The sequence below is a fragment of the Homalodisca vitripennis genome, chromosome 7 (genome assembly GCF_021130785.1).
Source record: "Homalodisca vitripennis isolate AUS2020 chromosome 7, UT_GWSS_2.1, whole genome shotgun sequence".
NCBI lineage: Eukaryota > Metazoa > Arthropoda > Insecta > Hemiptera > Cicadellidae > Homalodisca > Homalodisca vitripennis.
The window spans coordinates 5,777,659-5,797,290 of NC_060213.1; positions in this window are offsets into that span (position 1 = coordinate 5,777,659).

A 19,632-nucleotide genomic window follows, 5' to 3' on the forward strand; every position below is an offset into this window, starting at 1 on the left:
AATAAAAAAAAGTTTAATATAATATGTATTAAAGTTTGTTACTTGTATATAATTAGGTTTTTTATTCAGTTACAGGACAACTAATGCCATACGTGATAATAGTGGTACTTGATGACTTGAAAATCCACAGAAAAATATTTCTTAGTTGATTCATTTTTTACGTTCCCCTAATATTATTTAATATTAAACTTTACAAAGTACATTATGTATTCAATTTGAAATAAGTTAATAGCTTGGGTAATAAAATATATTTTGCTCCGACATATGATGTCTAAATATCGCTTTCATCAGTGACGTGACAGTATGTAAAGATTTTATCTATGTTATATTGTTAGTTTTTTAATTAATTTTAAATTTAAATACTTATAATATTCATGAAAACTGACCTTAATACAGAGTTTTAAGTTTGTTTATGTTCGTAAATTACGATACAAACTGGCATAAATGAAAATATTATTTATTTTATCTTCAATCGGTTTCATGGGAGTTTATATGTGTTTCCTTATATAAAATATTTTAAGAAAATGTAGTATATCTTTTTGTTTACGGCGTTTAAAATAACAAACGTAACTCGATTGATTTATCATTGTAAATATTATAGTTATAGCTTAGATGTGCTTATTCTCTTTCATGGTTTATGAAATTTATTTTTTATAGCATTAAGAGTATTAGTATTTTTTGAAAAAAAAAAAAAAAAAAAAATTATAACTTTTACTTACGTTTCTTTATAGACTAATGTAATATAACACAGTCTACGTTTAAACATGATCAAGATTCAATAAAATTTCAAATGCACTTAAGTAATTTCCATTGCATCACCTTATAAGGTCTGAATGTGAAAGCATTCGATCTTTAAGCAATAGAAAGTCTCAACTTAAGTCACATTTCAGTGACAAGTAAATCCCAACATACTTCCTTAAGTTATTGGAGAACTTCCAAGTTTCTCTCATCCATCAACTAACATGCCAGAACTTGTTCATCAGATAACCGCCTACATAATTATTTTGTGACTGATTCAATGTTAAGGACAAAGGATGATAATGGAACTAGAGCTCATTCTCATTCTATTGACCTACAATTGATGTGGTTGCTGTTACTCAGAGTAAATATTGAATAATCTAGGATTTGTATTAGATTAATATTTTCTACGAAGAACAGAATCTGTCCCAAAATATAGTGTACATTTACAAATTGGTACCGTTGGATTTTGTCTCTTATTTCAGTTTTTTAGTATAGATTGTAAATATTTAACACTGAATTGAAGTTAATCTTATTATTAAAATAATCCAGAAAGATTCCGAATATGTCATAAAAATTTAGTTCTATATAAAAAAAGCATAAAGAAATTGCTTGTCGTCTGATTTGCGGTAAGTGGGTAGTATTTTACTAAGGGTGGGTATACCTAGTCGCTAGTGATATATATATATATATATACATATATATATTTTACTCTTTGAAGTACTTTAAAGTGTACACAAAAACAGAAACAAAAATTCGGTGCTCATGTTTAATTTTCGAGTTGACACAACCCTTCATCAGAACACACTGAATTAAAACATATAAACAGAACTCAAACCAAAAACAAAAGACATAACCAAAATAAAATTTTTACAAATAAATACCACAATTAAAATTAAATTAAATCGAAAATTAAACATGAGCATTGAATTTTTGTTTCTGTTTTTGTGTACACTTTAAAGTACTTCGAAGAGTATTGAAGCCGATTGGCATTGCAGAAGATATATATATATATATATATATATATATATATTATATATATATATATATATATATATATATATATATATATATATATATTTACTTAGTTTAATTTAATTGTAACTAAAATTTACTTAACGAATGTGTCATTATTTTACACTTCTATACTGTATTAAAACGGTACTATCTGACTGAAATATGTCTTTAGTGATTGTTTCGTCATTGAATATATCATAGGTGACTGCTGCTTAATGACAGATCGTGACAAGAGTTGTCGAACTTTTTCGAGCACGTACTACAATTCTTTTTGTTTTAACACAATATATGTTTTCTTGTATAATAATTTATATATTACAAATGAGGATGTATTAATTAATATAATGATATATTATATCACGCAAGGTTCCGTTAAGGAATTCACAAAATATGAAGACAATTATATGAGAACATCGGACAACCGAAGACCAAAATAGGTATGGACCTATTACGACCTATTACACAGTTAACTAAACCATAGTACATTAATGACAAAAATCAAAATAAATAATGAAAATGATGACAATTATTTTTAATCGATACTAAATTTAAGAAGGGCGAGAAGATTAAATAATAAAAATTTAAAGTATGGTAATAATAATCACTGATATGTAACACAGTTATGTAGGGTATAGTTATTTTAATGGGAGTGTAAAGTGTAACGCCATTTCATCTTCTGCATAGCGAAGAATCTTGACCCTACCCTGCCAGCGATTTGAGTCATCGAATCTGGAGTTTACATACGTCTGAAGAGGTTTTGTGTGGATTACCCTGCAGATAATATACTTCCCTCTGGGTGGAGAGCTAGATGCACTCTTGTACACATGGAGTTTGAAAATAAGAATATCTTAATACATTACACCATATAAGATTGCAATTTAATAATGTCATATGAGTATATTTATAATCTTCTTTTAGTATGCTGATTAGAATGTGTTTTATTAGTTGAAAACATTAAATAAATATTTGGATTACCAGCTGGATGTGAAATGGCAGAGTTTCAGAATTTAAATTTTTTTGTAAGTATTTACTTAAAAAGCATAATTTTAATATGGGAACAACGACAAATGCATACACACCCAAGTAACCTATAATACTTCTGTTCTAATTTTTGTAAAACAGGTCCTATGAGATTACAATGTACTTTAAATTAAGCTAGTATAGTATCCAAAAATTAATCAAAAAGGAATATTTTTAGTGACTTCCACTACATCATAATCGAACGTGAATCACCCAGAATCCAATAAAAATTGCATAGCGACAATTACACTTAGTGACGGTTTGCGCTGTAAAAATGTAATCTAGTCAAAACTTACAATATTTATGACTAATTCTATGACATTATGAAGATACTGAAATTGTTGAAATGTTTTCTGTTACACAAATTTGTCATAGAGGATGAAGTGAAATAATAAACGTATATATCCCTTGCTGAACTTCTGGCCTGACTTGAGCCTGTAATTTGATTAGTTACTTTCAAAAATCTTTCTGTTCAATAGATAGCTACGCACAGGACATTGATCATATTAGCTTTTTTATAGTGGTAGAAAATCTGCACCATTACTTTGAATTCTTTTGTAGCAAAAACTTACAAAATATATTTTTTCCGGGAGAAGCATTGGAGTAAATGTTTTATATAATATCTTATCACTTATACCTCAAAACCAGTGTGGTAAGCTATTTAATTACACTAGACGTTGTATTACATGTTATGATAAAAAATAGTGTAATCATAATTCGGTGTAACCAAAGTCTTCAATTTCGATTACCATTAAATAATAGACAGTGATAAATGATGCTGTAATTTAAAATGTGAAATTTCAATATAGCCGTAGACCATATCTGAACTTTACTCCACAGCGGGGAAATGCCTTGAACAAAGTTTCTGTGAAACTAGTTATAGTTGCAAATTTACCGGAGACGACAATTAACCGCCAACTGGGAACTTGTTTACAGCTGTTACCGTCACTTAGATCTGTACCTGAATTAATTGGAACCGGTAAGTGGTAAGCCATGACATTTTCCTTCATAACAGTTAAAAATTACTATGATTTGTGTGGGGTATATACGAGTACACATTTATAAAAATTAATAAGTTAAAATCAATAACCTAATAATAAGTAGTTATTGATTTAAGACTATACCTAGAATGTTAACACTAGTATTTTATTATACCTTATTTAAAATTAAAATTATATAACTTAAAGTGTTAATGACAATTGTATAATTTAAAATTTTAACATATTACAACGAGTAAGTAAGCCACACTACTTATTTCTTGAGAGGCTTCACTTAAGTTACGTGTTCAATTTTAAGTCCATAACACGCTTCTTCTCGAGATGTCCTACGGAAAGAATGACAAAGAGACAATCATACAGAACATAAATATTAGAACTCACCATGCATTATACTCGTGAGTGATAGGCTGCAATCACGCTCACTCAAATTCCATCATTGGACGTCCACCATTATGGAAGCCTTTCTTTTATATATAAATAGTTGCATGCAAATTTTTAAGTGTACAAATAAAATATTAAAAAATAAGGAATCCTATAAATTAAGGAGGCTTTTACACACACAACAAACAAAAGTGCTCTAAAATAACATCTGTTAGCTAACCTTTGTTATTTAATTTCCACATAAATATGTTGTACCGTATAAAAACATTTTTTTACATTAATCACGTGGTAAATAATAAATAGCTTTAGCCTCTTCAGCTGGTTTACAAATATATATATATATATATATATATATATATATATATATATATATATATAATTTATCGCTTCCATCGTTGCTACTTACATACGTATATCATGGTGTCAGCATCATTAGATCAATGTAATAATATTACTTACCGCTCAGCCAAATCTGTTAAAGTGACTTACCTCATATTTTTACTCCGTGTCCAAACTAATTGGTATATAATTTATAACTTAAGTGTCTCATTTGATTATAATAATGGTTATAAACATTTTAAGTTAGTAATGATCGTAATCTTTTTAATCAATTACACTCTTCGATTATCCTAAAGATAATTTATATCTATATAAAGTCTAAAAAAGGTTCTATTAGGCTAAACTCAATAAAATGTAGTATATCAATGTTTTAAATAAAGAGATGTTTATATAATATATATATATATATATATATATATATATATATATATATATATATATATACTAGCTGTTTCCCGCGGCTTCGCACGCTTTTCGTAAGTTTTGCCCGCGTATGAGCATTTCTGGTTGAAGTAAATTATATTTCCAACCCCGATGTAGATTTTACCTTGATGTCACGATCAAGAAAATATGTCAAAAATGTATTGTACATGCATAATGTATTTTATTACAAAGTGGTCTACCACTCAACCTTTAAGTTCAACCAAAAATTTAGTTTAGACAATTATTATATATATATATATATATATATATATACATATACCAAATTGTCAATAAAAGGTGGTAATTCCAGTAGTTTGAAGATAATAAGTGTTGTATGGAACGAATAACAATGACATTATATTATATAACGTATATATGGCGATAATGACAAATGGTAGTGTTATGTATTTATTTGATTTACGTAAAAATTAAACAACATGAGAATACACAACCTAATCAACATAGCTTGTCTGTGATATAGTGCTACGGCATATTTGTTTAAAATGTGAAGGAATTATTGAATTTATAAATGGTTATTATGGCTATATTATCTATAGTTGTACAAGATACAACCCAAGGTTTGTGAACCAATTATCATTGAAAACGCAAATGCAATACATAAAATCAAACACAACTTGTTCAAAAATAAATTTATTTAGGGTAGGGTTTAAAATAAATAATACATTCAACATTAATATGTAGACATAATTTATAATGGATCCAAGAGTGTTTCAATTTCTGTATATTTGAGATATCTCATTATTAAGTATTTAATATTTCACTCTAAAAGTCCATTCTTTGGTGGTCCAAGTAATTTGAAGGAGTAATGGTGAATGACCACTTAAAAAATTATACAGGGCTTAACTAAGATGTTAATCTGGTAAGTGTGTGCTAATTGTAAAAAATCACCTCTGATTTATACCTCTTTTACATTCATTAAAGCCTAATCGTGTTAAAGTGCAGGGCACGTTTAGTTCACCGTAAAGAAATATCTTAATTCTAACCATTATTTGATTAAAACTTTAAGGTTCTAACGATTTTTATTTAAATTCCTAAAGTTTATTTCATAAATTCTTAAGCTTACTAGGTGTAACTTCGTTCAACGTTTTATTCAATTAAACATCATAAATTCCTTTCTAAATATTTTGAATGTAGGTACAGGAATATGTGAAACCCAAATAATATAAAGTTCTAGGTAATTTGAATCTTGAGATGCACGGTTGACAAATTGATATACAATTAATTGCACGTAAATTACCTTTATTTCCCTTGGGCAGACAGAAGTTCAATCATCCCGATCTTCTAAGTCACTTTCGAACATTCATGGATAAAAATGCACCATCATAAAATTCATCCCTATTTACGTAAAAGTACATTTTCATGCTAAATGTATTGTAAAAATACAATCTTTTTCTACATTTCTCGCGGTTATTCAAGCTACATATGTTACCATGTTATACTTTAAATCTCATATGATTTTACTCAGATTGCATGTATTGTGTGGGATACCTATAGGGCGTATGTAACTTATGTGGTAGTTAAAATGTCAGTCTATTCATATACAATATTCAGGAATAAAAAAATTTAAATAAAAAGCTAACGTGAATAATAGTATTTCAACTGTCCTGTACACGGTGTACAACGAGAAGAAAAAATGTTGCTCTGGTTGAATGAAAGACAGAAATTTTTTGAGGCTGTTGATTCATAATGTACATAATCAAGGTGTTTTCTCGTGGGTTTTATCCTACTGAACTTGCAATGGTGCATTCATTCTAAATGAAACTAGTGTTCATAATGCGTTACGAATGGAAATATTCACACAAAACTATAGCTTATAAATTAATGTTACACGTAAGTAATTTGCAATACTCGTATTTCACAGACTTAAAATACTCTCAACATTAACATCAGTTTATCATATTGAACCACAGTTTTAATATCTGCTTTTTTCTAATACACAGGGAAATAAATAAAATCTATATTTATAAAAATGAATATTTATTTGTATGTACTTTATAGAATCGCAAACTATTAGACCGACCATCATAAAAAAACGTGTATGTATTCGTATTTTTCCACGGAGAAGGTTTATATGCTAAGCCCATTGATGTAATACACCACCAAGTGGCGCTGCAAAAGATAAAAAGGTTTCAAAGCGCCTGCATACTATAAACTGCAATTACGAGACAGTTACGTATATTACATAGCCAAACGCTATGTTATTATGTATATTTGTCTGTAAGATACATTTCTGATTGAACTTAAAGCTTGAGTGAAAAGTAAACTACTTTATAACAAAGTACAGGTACGTTAACAATGGCTATAAACATAAATAGTTTTTCTTGATCGTGGCAACAACGCAAACTCTACACCAGCGTTGGAAATATAATTCAATTAAACCAGAAGTTCACATACATGGGCAAAGCTTACGAAAAGCGTGCAAAGCAGCGGGAAACAGCAAGTATATTATAAAAATTAGCTGTTTTACTGGCACAAAAAATTTAATTTTGCTTCCGCTCACAATATAATTAACGTATTATTATAAATTTCCGCCTGATAGACAAATACAAAGATAACCAATACATTTACAGAACAGGAAAATGTTTTATTGAGTCTGAAACAGCTAGCAGGTTACTAAATAAATTAGTTATTTATATCAATACAAATAATGTTAATAGCCTTTAAAAATTATAATACTCTAAAATTCAAATTAAAGCTATGTTTGCTTTTTATGTATGTTCACCAATTTCATTCCAGAACTACTAAATTGACTTTAAAAGTTCTAGAAAATACAAATTATACCAAAAACTAACTGGGGGTTAGCAAAGCTTGTTAATTGAGTTAACGAACAATTTCCATATGTCTGTCTTTTTGAATATCTTGGCGATATCTCAAAAACGATCTGACCTATAGACAGATTAATTTCCGTATGGAGAACACTTGTTATCTGTTCTGTGACTATGTTAATGTAACTTATGTCATGTAACCTTTGAAGAATTTAATGCAGGTTTTGTGCCATTTTACCTAGTGGAAGCAGGAATAAGAAATAAAACTTCATACTCCAAAGTAACTTTATCTTGACATATTGGTGAAGAATATTTTATTTTATGATCATGGATTATGACGTGCTGCTCTTGGACATCCATTTGGTTGGCCATGTCTATGTGATACTTCGGGCTTATCTATACCGACGAAGTATGACAGTAATGTTGTCTTTCATGTATACAAAAAAAAATAATTAGGTGTAACTTCAAATTCATTTAATGAAATAGAGAGTCTCATTTATAGAACTGATTTTTAAAATTTTTTGCTAAACGTTAATCTCGATAGCTACCATACGGATTTGGCTAGTTATCATCGTAAAATATTCGAAATCCTGGAAATGTTTTCCAAAATATACGAAATTTTATTTATAATCAATGAAAAACTTTTCAGAAGAAATTTTAGTATCCAGTTTCAAAATAAATATGCCTAACTGCCATATCTAGGCACTTCAGTACGTCAAAACGATCAAAACATTTTTTTTATTGAAATTTTAGAACCTTTCATTTTTAGTACTAATGGCTACAACAAAGACAAATATGATAGTAACTTCTATTGAATATTGAGCTAGTCTCAATTGCGTCTATTTCATTGTAATTACCATTGAATCCATAAAGTTCAATAATTTATACGGTATTATATAAACAATATTACTTAAATCCTAAAACCTTAAAAATGATTACTGTGAAATTTTTTAAGAACAAATGAGGAATTATTTTAGTGAAAGTACTATAGTATATTTCTCAATTCAACGTATATATATATATATATATATATATATATATATATATATATATATATAATAATCATCAACGTGAAGAGGATAATCTCAACCTACACACTGGAAATGTCTAAAAATAAAATAAACGCTTACTGACCAAATTACACTTCCGAGAACTGCATATGTATAAATTTTTAATCAGGACAATATGGCCAAAAGAAGTCACATTTTGACTTAAGTACGCCTGCGTATATTTTTATCACCGAGATTACAAGACAAATTCAAACAAGAACTAGAAAATATTAGACTAAATAGAAAGTATATAACAAGGGTTACTAGTAAACTCTTTTAAATTAAGGTAGGTTTCTCAGGTGTATTTTTTACAAGCGGGGAATAACTTAAAATTTGCTTTGCCATCGGAAATAAAATTAATTAGAACCATAAATTTTCCTAAATGTGCAAAACACAATTCACGTATTACTGAAGAGTTTGATATATATATATATATATATATATATATATATATAAAAAAATATAGATATATTTATATATATATATATGACGTCATAAGTGAGTTCACTTTTTGTTGGCTTAAAATCAATTTGAATTTGAATATTCAGGGTAAAGCCACCGGCGAGAGCTTAAATATTATTGCCACGCACGAAAATCGGTGTTTTATTACGTTAATGTAAAGCTCAATATTCGACAGAGCATTCTGTTCAATGTAACCTGTTATACGATCCTCATCGGCTTACAACTAATCTACATAAGACACTTTGTACACTACAAACTCAAGCAGCTAACAAGACCTTACTGACACAGTCAATCTCCAGTAATGACTGGATCTCGTAATTACACCTAAGACGTGATGATGTGTTTAAGTAACAGGTACATAACGTTTGCAACACAGGGATTGTGCGAGAATTAATTAATAAAAACGAGAATATATATTTTTTGCTTCTTAATATTTCATCTTCAGTTCTATTTTAATTTATCGATCGAATAAACGGACAGAGGCAATTTAAAATTTTCCAGTCCCTCTCATTATAGGCTTAAATAACGTAAAACCAGGAAAATATTACAGATTTACAACTATGGAAAACATTAAATAAATTTCAAACTTTATTATATATTTTTTCAAATTTTAAATCAGTATTATTTCCAAAATTACTGTATATTCAAAACATATATTAAAAATCATGATACTTAATTTATTACGTTAAAAAAGGATATTTTTCATCTACAAGAAGCGTAAAATCGTTTAAGTACCCCTAAAGTAAAAGCGTTGAAAAATAACACCGTCTCGATTCTTCTAATGTAAAAATAAATAAATTTCAAATGCGGATTGCCACCCTTATACATTCTGTGTTGCAGTTGATGGAAGAAACTGCCAGATTGTGAGTTCTCAGGATATAGTTTTCCTGGAATTTATGGGAATTGTCGGCCGGATTGCCTCTTATATTGCTACCAAAGAAACGGTGTCGTCACATATACCTTGAATATACATTCCATATTGTAACATATTTGTTTGTATATTTCGCAAAGCAGATATTACGTATTATATTTGATCACATTTATGTAAAAATGAGGATGAATCATTCTGGATCAGAAAATATTTAGAGTATAATGAACCTACTTGTTGGTAAATAAATCACGTGTGAGAAGGATGAATCATTTTGCAATGGTTATTTATTATATTGCAACTGTATTGCAACTTTGTTCAAGAATATAAACAAACATTATCATTATTTATTTAAATATCCATAGCAAATGAATCAATTATTATACATTACGCACGAAATGTTTAACAATAATCGATAAAAAATAGCATACTCCAAAAATTAAGTCGTAACATATTTTTGGTTTGAATAATAGCTGAATTTAAGTCTATTTCTCGAAGATAACAGACCGGTATAACTAAAATTCAGGTATTGTCAGGTAAGAAACTAATATGTAACTGATAACTGTATACTTATTATCACCACTTTGTTAATGACATAATATGTAGTACTAATTGTATGCTTATGAGGAATTCGAATTTTAATATTTGGTGTAAATCCGTGGGTAACAACTTGCACATAGTGAAAATCAATGTCTTAGAAACGCTACGATCTCTTAAGTTGTCTTGACAAACGTTATTTTTACCGCGTTATTTAAAATTTAATATTTCACAGAGTATTATGTAAAATGGTACTACTACCATTTAAGACTACTACTGTAGTATTATCATACGATACTCAACGGCTTACAAGTAATCTGCATAGACACTTTGTACGCTATAAACTCAAGCAGCTAACAAGACCTCTGACATAGCCAATCTCCAGTAATGACTGGCTGTCTTAGTTACACCTTGTGTTTAGTTGACAGGTTAATACCGTTTGAGTATTAGGTACAGTTACAAAAATTATAAAAGGAATATTCTGGAAACGGAGCACTTCCTAATATAATTCGTAATATACAACTTTTTCTTTTAAAATAATGATGCAACTAAAATCGCTAACCGTATTAGAATAAAAAAGATACTCTTTAGGTGTAACTATCATCTACGATTGTTAAGTTGGAGACGCCTCTTTAGTTCAGAAGGTTTCCTACGGTTACCGCGATTAACTCCTTAGTGAGTTATTAAGATTGGGGTAGTTCATAATAGACCAGTAGGGAATTTTGTAATTTGAACAAATATATCTACATTCGCGCAATAATTAAAATACTACTGGGCACTATGAATTAACTCTTGCATTAAGTAGATAAAAAATTATTAATCCACAAAAATCTTTATTTCAGTAGTATTCTCGAACGAAAATCATAAACATTTTTTATAATAGCAACAAAGCGAACTTTTAGCATATCATAAGAAATGCAATTGTTGGAAAGTAGAAATGTTTTTGTCCATTAAACCTTAAATAAGAGCCAGTGGAAAATTTTATTCATATTTTAACATCTTATCAATAAAACGTTTAATATACGTACCATATTCATGTTTACTTCTGAATAAAATATATTGTAGAGATCTTACAGTAGTACATAATATGTAATTCCAATAAGAAATTTTGAGTTCCTCATTACACTCTTATAACATGCTTCAATATTCGACTACAAACCACAAAACATGACACTTTTTAATAAATATTCCATTATGTTCCTAATGAATCTGGAGACCGGAATACTTGTAATGGACATAATTTATTTTAAGGAAGGTCTGTTATGCCTTTATAAAGGATATTAAACGGGAGAAAACTGATATTATACAAATCAGTTATTGTTTTCAATGGGTAAATTTAATGATTGGACATGCTCTATTATAATGTCATTCTTGTCTACGAAGAAATGAAATTTGTGCAAAACATAAATCATACAAATTTAATGAAATATTTCTCAACATATCCTGCCTCGTGAAACATTCACATGATTTTCCAATGAGTAAAGTGTCATATTGCAGTGATGAAATTATAAAACGTCCTGATGAGGTAGGGAGGCTAGTACATTTCAAGTTTGCGTTGGAATCAAATCATGTCACTGATCTCCAACATTGAGTTTTCAGTCTGTCATAGTTTTTCAGAGTGAATTTGTAAAATCTTTTATTATAATATTATTGTATTTAACGTGTATAACGGATTTATTCTACTATTTTCTCGTTAATAAAATTGTTAACGTTAGAATTAATGTAATTAATGTAAGTATTTAGCTAACTTGCAGTTATATTCCATAGAGTTACATGCATGTACACCGTTCTTAGTTTTTCCAATAAATAAATAAATATTAATGCACAATATTTATAATTCAGATATACATTTTAGATATTTTGCGACAAGAAAGGTAAATAGAGAGACAAATAGAAATTTCTTGCCGGCTGGATTTAGGTAACGTCAGATATATAGGACTTATTCACTGAAAACTTTACCTTTTTATGTAAACAACAAAGAATATATGAAACTAATAAGAGTTTCATAGTAATTATAAATGGGTAAAGAAATTTAATTAGTTAATTAGTCTATTAATTAGTTACCATTATATAGACAGTTGTAGCCTAAATGAGAAAGACGTTTTGTAAGTTTAACGATCATAGAATATAGCTGTTACTAAAACAATGTCTATATCAGTAAGACCTTGTCGACGGATAGACGTTTATGACGTACAAAGTGTCTTATGCAGATCTCCTTTAAGGCGGTTGTAGTAAACGTAATTCTACTCCGTCACGTTTTGTAAGACTCAGCTGATATTTGGATATTTAAAAAGATGCAAATAAAAAATAGTGAACTATTTGTATTTTCATGGGAGCAAAACGAAATACAACTTTTTATATGAATTTTATAACAAATCATTCTGTAAATAAACATATGGTGTAATCCTCGTGGTAATATTTCTAAAATATTTGGAAATCTCTACATAATTTAAAAGTAGTAAATAATGATATTTTACAACATACTTTATGTACATATAAATCGTATTATACTAAAGCACCAGCGATGTAGCAATTATGGAAATACCCCAGATATTAATATTCACGACGCATTGAACTATGTCTATTTGTGAACAATCATACTATAACCTAAATAACAAGATGTCATTGACCATAATTTTCTCCCGTGGTACAGTGGTACGCAAATATATTTATCTATTATTTATGACCACAAAAGATATCGTAAATTTATCGTTTACAGTTCATTTTATCTTACTCTTGGATTATACTCTTAATAGTTTAAACAAACTATCGAATTCGCTTTTTCAATGATCATACAAAGACATTCTTTAAATGAAGATCTGATAATAATATACAGGTGAAATTTAGGTTTAAAGTTTTTGTAGTATCATTATAGAACAAAATGGTGAATACAAACAAAATACACAGGTACAGATGATATTTGGACGTAAATCAATTATTAGGATCCTCAGAAAACATAGAGTGAATAAACGGCTTTCATGTGTAACAAGGAAGTGAAGTGTAAAGGCGCCACTTTCTCACGTACTGTGACAACGTAAACAAACAAAACTTGTAAGAAAAGAGTTCCAGGGATAGAACTGTCCATTAAGATTTGTAAGCGAAACCGAGCTTTTATAATCTTTATATAGGTTTGAGATACATTGGATTCATAATTTTGATATCCACGTAAAATATTAAATAAAGTTACAAAAACAATTAGATAATTAATGTATTTCTTAACGCATCTTACCTACTACAATACAGAATGTTTAAGAGAAGATAAATAATTTTTTTATTATTACCCTTTAAAAGCCTAATTTTATACAGTGGTCTCAATGGGATGAAGGAGTATTAATAATATTTATAAATGTATACACAAAATGAAAAGGAACAATTTAAATCTATAATATTATACCTCCTGCCTAACTAAAGTATATATTTCGATCAGATCTTAAAATAATAAAAGTTAATTCAAGCAAGAAAATACTACTTAATGTACAATATAGCAGTAGTTATTATAGCTATCATCAAAAACTTGATAGCTATGAATAATACCAAACAGTTTTGGCTGATATTTGTTGAAAAACAACACATTGTAATGTAGATATTAAGGGTTATAGGGCTGATTCATTGTAGATGATGAGTATAGCTTCAGCTCACTTTCCTCTTAGAGAACCATCTTGTTTTTGACGCCATCTTTTAGGGCTATAATATATAATAAGTTTAAATTCATCTAACTCGACACTTTTGGAAGTAGGTTTGTTAAAAACTTGTATTCCAACATCTTGAAAGTTTCGTATCATAGGTACGTGAAAGTAGCAGCCGTATTACAGGTTTAAAAAAAAAATCTCTTTGAATGTGTAGACTAATTTTGACAGAGCGTTAGGAAAGCCCATCCACTGAGTGATTTGAATAATCTTTATATGTCTGCCGTTCCCTCGGTTTGCACGATATATCGACATTGAACTGACGTTTATACATTAAATTTTGCATAAAGCTTAGTTGCCTGAGCATAAACTACAACATTTATTTGTAAAAAGTTTAAATGTATTAGAAAAATATATATTATTTTCGAATACTGGATGTACTTTTTAAAATATAAGCCTAATTACTACTTTTATAACCTGGAATATCCCGTATTTAAATAAACTGTGTTTGTATAAATAGTTTCCAACAGTTTTATAACATCTAAAAATTTAAATTTCAATAACAAGAAATTGATGAATAATTTTATATTTAATTTTAATTAAATAAAAGTACGAATGGACAAAATTTACAAGTGTTAAAATTCATCACAGCAGCGTCTAAAATATGCAATTCTCAGCTCCCACGCAACGTATCGGAAAAGCCCTGAACTAAATGACAGGATTGTCAGAGCACAGGATATTGCTCGTCTGGGATTTATGGGAATTGCCGTTCAGACGACCTCTCATATTGGCCCAGAGATACAGTGTCATCACTTTTACTTTATGACAATCCTTAATATAAAATATGTTTCAAGTACATAAGTTTCATCTACGACAATGTCTTCATAACACCTTGTTAGTGTTTGGGAATCACCAATAATAATCTCGAGGTTACAAGATTGTTGTGTATGTTTTGTTAGCCTACTATTTCCTAGATTATTATTGTATCTATTATTTCAGCGTTTCTCTCTGTATGGAGATAAAAAACTTTGTAGCACGTATGAAATATTTGATACCATGTGTTGTTTATATTTAAGAAACTTATTACTACTTAACAATTATTACTAACTAATAATTAATAAACAAAAATATTTTTTTAATTACTTGAATTTGTACGATTATGATTACTGCGTAAAATGACATATCCTTATAATAAATTGAAAAAAGTGTAATAAAAATTCCACGAAAAATTTTTATATTAAAATCCGAATGGTTTGTAGAATGTAAATATTATTTGGTCGATAGTTATGTGATGATAAAAAAGTAGTTGAAATAGTTACAGGATAAGTCCTAATGCATATCGAAACTGTGAATACAAGTAAATTTGATACTGGTGTATAAATGAAGGCTAATATAACACTTCACGAAAATAAAAGAGAAACCGACCGGGTAATGGGAAGACCACAAATCAATTGGGCAGAAACTTTAACGTCAGTGTGGTTCCGGGCTTTGTTTTCTCTTAAATACCACGTTAGCACTATTTCTGTTGATATTCGTCATTTATTTACCTAACACTCTTTTATTTTTTTACCAAAAAATAATGGAAAAATTTAATACATATTTATTGTATTATTGCCAACTAATACTCTTCTTTATGTACGTAATAAGTACATATATGCAATACAAATTTATTCCTATCAGTTAATACTTTGTTAGACGGAGTTCACAAAAAGCAACACAATCCTTTTTCTATATTATATTTTTATCTATTATAACAAAGTATTTTTATTTTACACAAAAAATACAACTAATCGAATAAAATTCGTTGATTCTTCAATTTTATACTTATTTCCGTCAACTGCACTAATATATATTTTAAACTCTGAAAAGAATAAAAATTTATTCAGAGCATTATATTGTCATCATTTTAGTTTCTTAAGTAAATGATCAAAGAAAATTATAAAATTACAGCGAAATTCGTCATTTGTGCGTTTACATAGGCTACGTAAACCATTATTATTATTTATATTACAAGTTCTTTAATTTATCTATATTCTACCTTGGAAAACGTTGTAAACATAAAAATAACATTAAGTATAACGTACTGAATAAACTAAAAATCTTATTATGCAAAACTTTTTCTAATAACGTATATTAGTAAGAACTGTAATAGATCAAAAAGTTGTCATATACATTTATTTAGCTAAATACATTGAGTTTGAAATTAAAAATTAAGTTCATTTCATACACTACACAAAATTAAATTATAATAATGAAATATGTCATCGTTTTGTAGGATTAAAAGCTGTTAATGCTGTATTTTTGAAAAGAAAATGATTTGCGTTATTATCTCTAAATAAAGTTAAAACATTTAAAGCCCGTATTTTGGGAATGGGTAAAATGTTTCCAATATATCAGATAAAGTAGCAAGGGACAGTGGCGTATCTCACACCAGCCGCAGTCACAGCACTATTTATCAACACCGTGTACAATGTCTGCTGTTATATATATATATATATCATCTTACTCTTGGGGATAATATATAAACCCAGACTTTTCGTTATATTCACGAGATTTACTTTTTTATCTGCTGTATTTATATTATGTTTTTACAATAGCAAACACAGCATACATGATAATATTCTTACCGTCTAATGTTGTGTTCTTACAATTCAAGATTTATTCGATATGAAAGCCTAAGTATGGCAAACTAGAAATAATTGTTTACTCTAATAACGTTCAGATGACTGTTACCTGATACAGTTTGCACTATAGTATTATAAATTATAATTAAATTGTTCTCTATACAGAAGAAGTAAAATAATAAACTTAATATAAAAGGTGAACAAAAGTCGGTAAATTGCGGAAATTAAAATCCTAATTAACTCATTATTTCGTGTAAATGTTAAGGTAATTAAAACTAAATATTTTCTAGATTGAAATTTTATTATTATTTTCATATATATTTTAACAACTTTATTGAATAAAACAAATCTAATAACAAATCTTATTGCGTCTAAAAATTTATTGAATCTTATGTTATGATGTGGTTTTACGAAGACAGTTCTATGTTCAGGACTTAAAGCAATAAAAAAATAAGTTTTATAAAAAATATACTTGTGTGGATCAATTGCATGTCTCCCTAATATTTTCTAAGACAATTCAACGAATCGGGTACAATCACTTGTTTATACACTAGATATTTAATTATATAACACCAACATATAGCTTAAAGCGTTAACTTTAAAGGGGTATTCATATCGTTGTCACTTAATTTCTCTATTTATTTGAACGTTTTTAGATGTATACTTATAATTTTTTTTCTACATTACAAACACCGGATTGGATAAATATATCCCTGGTAGGAATGCTTTTTATAACTAAGGAATTAGAGTAATATGTTAAAAGAAATTCAATAATTATATATTGTTTCACGGCACTGATGTAAATACATATATTATGATCAATTCAATAACAAAAGTATTTTTTTTATTATTTGCTGTTTCTATTTAGTTAAGTCATCCTAAAATAATGAGGTCACTTTGGTTTTATTGCTTAAATTTATATAATGAGATTATTGTTATCTATAGTAGCATTTTCAAAAACAATATTTATGAGCTACCACATGCATACACACACGTAAATAAACACAAATTTAAAGTAACAATCGATTTAACTTAAATAAATAAATCATAATAATCTAAGAATCTATTTAAGTTTATATAGAGGTAACAAATCAAGTTGAAACGTATATATGTATACGTAAATGTTTCCTTTTTTACTCACAGACAAAATATGTAGTGATTGCAACAGATTTTCACATATGCTTAATATAACAATTTACACAGTTATTTCTAAAGTTATTTATCAATTATTATTTGTGTTTAGGCCGAAGATATACTCACATGTTTATAATGTTCTAACAGAAATTAGTACATAAGAATTTATTTTTTGGTCAAGTACCTTTGTAAAGTAAATTACCTTTTGTATTATTGGGCGAAAACAAAGAATAATATCACGATTAAGATTTTTAAATTTCTATGAGTATTTATTGAGCATGATATATCAGTTATATTAAAAGAAAATATTACATTAATTACCTGTTAGATAGTAGTTTATATAATGCTCAATATTCCTAGATACCTTGTACCGTTAGTTAGTTCCATTATATATAATGCAACATTTCACAACCTAGCCCTTTGATGCCAAACATATAAAAATGAATGTAACGTGAAGTAAAGTTGTAAATAGTAGAGTAACTTACCCTTGAAGATCTTTTATTTCCTCGATTGAAATAAATACAAGTTGTGGCGTCGTCCTTCTGGCGAGCACGTTGTCTTGATAAGTTTTTGTCTCATTAAATGGCTAATACCTTTGCGAATTGTTTTTAGGCGAGCTCAAGTAATATTTGAGTAGATGGCTACCACTTTCATAACTTCTACTACTCTTCTAGTAATTAGCGACTAGAAATAACCCTTCGTAGACTACAGCTTCAATGTCTCGTGCCAAGACGCCGACGCCCGGGTTGTGAGTGTACATATTGCGAAGAGAAGTAAAACCTTAAAGTTTTATAAAGTAAAATATCGTTGGCATAATTTCATAGAACACTGGATATTTTAGGCCCACCTATATACATTTTTAGTTCTTGTACTTTAATTGGCAGCAACGTGGCAAGACATACACTTAATGTACCAACTAAAAGTAGTGCTTGTAAGTTTCATTAAATAAATTGAACTTATAAGTAAACTTTGCAATTCGAGTATTTATTACTACGACCTCAGAAGTCACCACCCCCATGTGTTATTGTCATTCGGTACAACCTATGTTAACTTTGAGTTTTGTTTACGTATAAAATACATATTAATATTTGTAGTATAATAATTATTGAGTATTATTTTTGTCTATTTACAAAATTAAATATATTTATTCTGTCTAAATCTTTTTTTTTACTCAATAACCATTTTGGCAATAAGTTTCATACTACTATGAAAATAATAATTTAGTTTCAAAAAAATTATCTATTACTTACGGTATGTACTCGTTTACAGTAATATAAAATAGCATACTTCTCCTATCTATTTTTATATAGGATTTCAGTAACACATCACAGTTAATCTTTATATTATTTAATATTGGCTTCAAGGCCATAGCGATGATAAAAGTACAATAAAGATAAGAGTAGCCGCCTATTTGTTATTTGGTCGTTGGTTTTATGTTTCACGGCTTTGATAATAAAAAAAAAACACACATCACCTTTCTACATCCAGTTTCATATAATTTAATTTCAGTTCAAAAACAAATACTTGTAATTATTGAAGCAAGCAAAAATAAATTTCTTTCTATTATTTACACCATATCAGACCACTTAGGCTGCAGCTCGTATCAGTCGAAAATTCTTTTAAATTTTAA